The sequence below is a fragment of the Argentina silus genome (assembly GCF_951799395.1).
Source record: "Argentina silus genome assembly, chromosome: 9".
In the NCBI taxonomy this organism is placed as follows: Eukaryota; Metazoa; Chordata; class Actinopteri; order Argentiniformes; family Argentinidae; genus Argentina; species Argentina silus.
Genome location: NC_139663.1, coordinates 23,657,835 through 23,660,334, shown reverse-complemented (window position 1 = coordinate 23,660,334; position 2,500 = coordinate 23,657,835). Strand labels below are relative to the sequence as shown.

Here is a 2,500-nt window from a genome sequence, read left to right as displayed (position 1 = left end):
TCACCCTCACCCTCACCCTCTCCCTCCCTACACCCCTCCTCCCTCCCCACACCCCCCCCCCCCCTCGGTTTTACAGCCTCAACTTTATGATCTCTCCTCAGTTTCTCTTTCTCAACTCTTTTCTCTGCTGTTTTACAACCTGCCCCCCCCTCTCTCTCTCCCTCCCTCCCTCCCTCTCTCTCTCTCCTCCCCCTCTCTCCTCCCCCTCTCCCTCTCTCCTCCCCCTCCCCCCGTTTGGTCTCACAGAGATGAATCTCCAGCAGTCCTGTCTGTCTGTCAGAGTGTGGAACCTCTCAGGACCACAGTGGAATCAGACAGACTCAAAACACTAAATATATACTTAGTTAATTTAACTCTATACTTGGTAATGATAGTTCCTCTATCTTTGATCGCCAATGACATGGTTGTTAAGAGTCAAAGGTAAAGTGTTCCTCAGTGAATTCAGCGTTTTAAAGGTATTTTCTGCGTATCTTTACAGGAATAAACGTGAGTGGGGTTTTGATGATGATCATCGTCAGGCTGAACCCTGGGACATCTGTGACATCATCATCACGTCATGTGCTCCTCTGAGGGGTTTACTGTGCCCCGCCAGACCAGGCTGCGATGTGATGTTATGGCTGTATACAAGTTATTAAATTACCTTAATTCATTAATTAATGTCCAGATCACATTAGCCAATGGTCAAAGTTACCACGGTGACAGAGCAAGCAGAGGACTGCAGGCCGAGACTGACTGACAGACAGACACACACACACTGACTGTCAGTGTCTGTCAGTCAGTCAGTGTCTGTCTGTCCCTCCCAGAGGAGAGGGGGATGCTGGTATGGTTGGAGGTTGAGGGGGATGCTGGTATGGTTGGAGGTTGAGGGGGGCTTAAACCGTCTTTATCCTGATCAGAACCTTCTTCCTTTAGGATGAAGACCCCCTCCCTGCAAGAACCTGTCTTCCTTTAGGATGAAGACCCCCTCCCTGCTAGAACCTTCTTCCTTTAGGATGAAGACCCCCTCCCTGCTAGAACCTGTCTTCCTTTAGGATGAAGACCCCCTCCCTGCAAGAACCTGTCTTCCTTTAGGATGAAGACCCCCTCCCTGCTAGAACCTGTCTTCCTTTAGGATGAAGACCCCCTCCCTGCAAGAACCTGTCTTCCTTTAGGATGAAGACCCCCTCCCTGCTAGAACCTGTCTTCCTTTAGGATGAAGACCCCCTCCCTGCAAGAACCTGTCTTCCTTTAGGATGAAGACCCCCTCCCTGCTAGAACCTGTCTTCCTTTAGGATGAAGACCCCCTCCCTGCTAGAACCTGTCTTCCTTTAGGATGAAGACCCCCTCCCTGCTAGAACCTGTCTTCCTTTAGGATGAAGACCCCCTCCCTGCTAGAACCTGTCTTCCTTTAGGATGAAGACCCCCTCCCTGCTAGAACCTTCTTCCTTTAGGATGAAGACCCCCTCCCTGCAAGAACCTGTCTTCCTTTAGGATGAAGACCCCCTCCCTGCTAGAACCTGTCTTCCTTTAGGATGAAGACCCCCTCCCTGCTAGAAGAGCTGTTTCTCCAGGACACGGACCACCTCCACCTCCACCTCCAGGACACAGACCACCTCCACCTCCAGGACACGGACCACCTCCACCTCCAGGCACAATGACCACATGGCCAGTCTTTCTCAGTGGGGAGGGGGGAGCCGGTCCTTCTCAGTGGGGGGGGGGAGAGGCGGTCTGCTGACCTCGCTCATGTTGTTAACGTGTGTTTAGGCCATCGTAAACTGTCTCCTGTCTGTAGGCCAGTGTGTATGTGTGTAGTGTGTATGTGTGTAGTGTGTATGTGTGTAGTGTGTAGGCCAGTGTGTGTGTTGTGTCCTATACTGTAATCTGCTGCAAATGATATGACTCCTCCCCCCTCCCTCCCCCCCCTCCTCCCTCCCTCCGTAGTCTATGACATGTCTAGTGTGTGTGGATGTGATTAACCCTCTAATCAAGGGTGCCCATCTCCATGTGAAAGTGGAACAGGGAGATCAGAACACACACACACACACACACACACACACACACACACACACACACACACATCAGAAACATCAGAATGCGTTACCGTTGACAACAACCATGTCATTAGATAGTTAACCAGAACCACTGGGTTCGGAACCCTTGTTACATGTGTCTAAGTCAGTGAATCAACTACACATCATCATCATCATCATCATCAGTAAAACCTTCCATCAGAACCAGTACCATCAGTCATAGTCCTGGAGCACACACACACACACACATCTAGATTAACCCTGAGTGGGTCAGAGTGGAGATCATTCAGGTTAATCATAGAAGTGTGTGTTTGTGTGAATTAGACCTCACACAGACACTACAGACACTACAGACCTCTCACACAGACACTACAGACACCACAGACCTCTGACACTACAGACCTCTCACAGACACTACAGACCTCTCACACAGACACTACAGACACCACAGACCTCTCACAAACACTACAGACGTCTCACACAGACACTAC

At 50.4% G+C, this 2,500-nt stretch overlaps 1 protein-coding gene across 1 annotated transcript in view; it reads right to left on the bottom strand.

The window, feature by feature from the left end:
* Window positions 1-2,500, bottom strand: part of LOC310809937 (retinoic acid receptor alpha-B-like) — a gene marked incomplete at its 3' end in the record, with an annotated part of 21,140 nt that overhangs the window by 17,189 nt on the left and 1,451 nt on the right. The gene's annotated exons all lie outside the window — the stretch shown is intronic.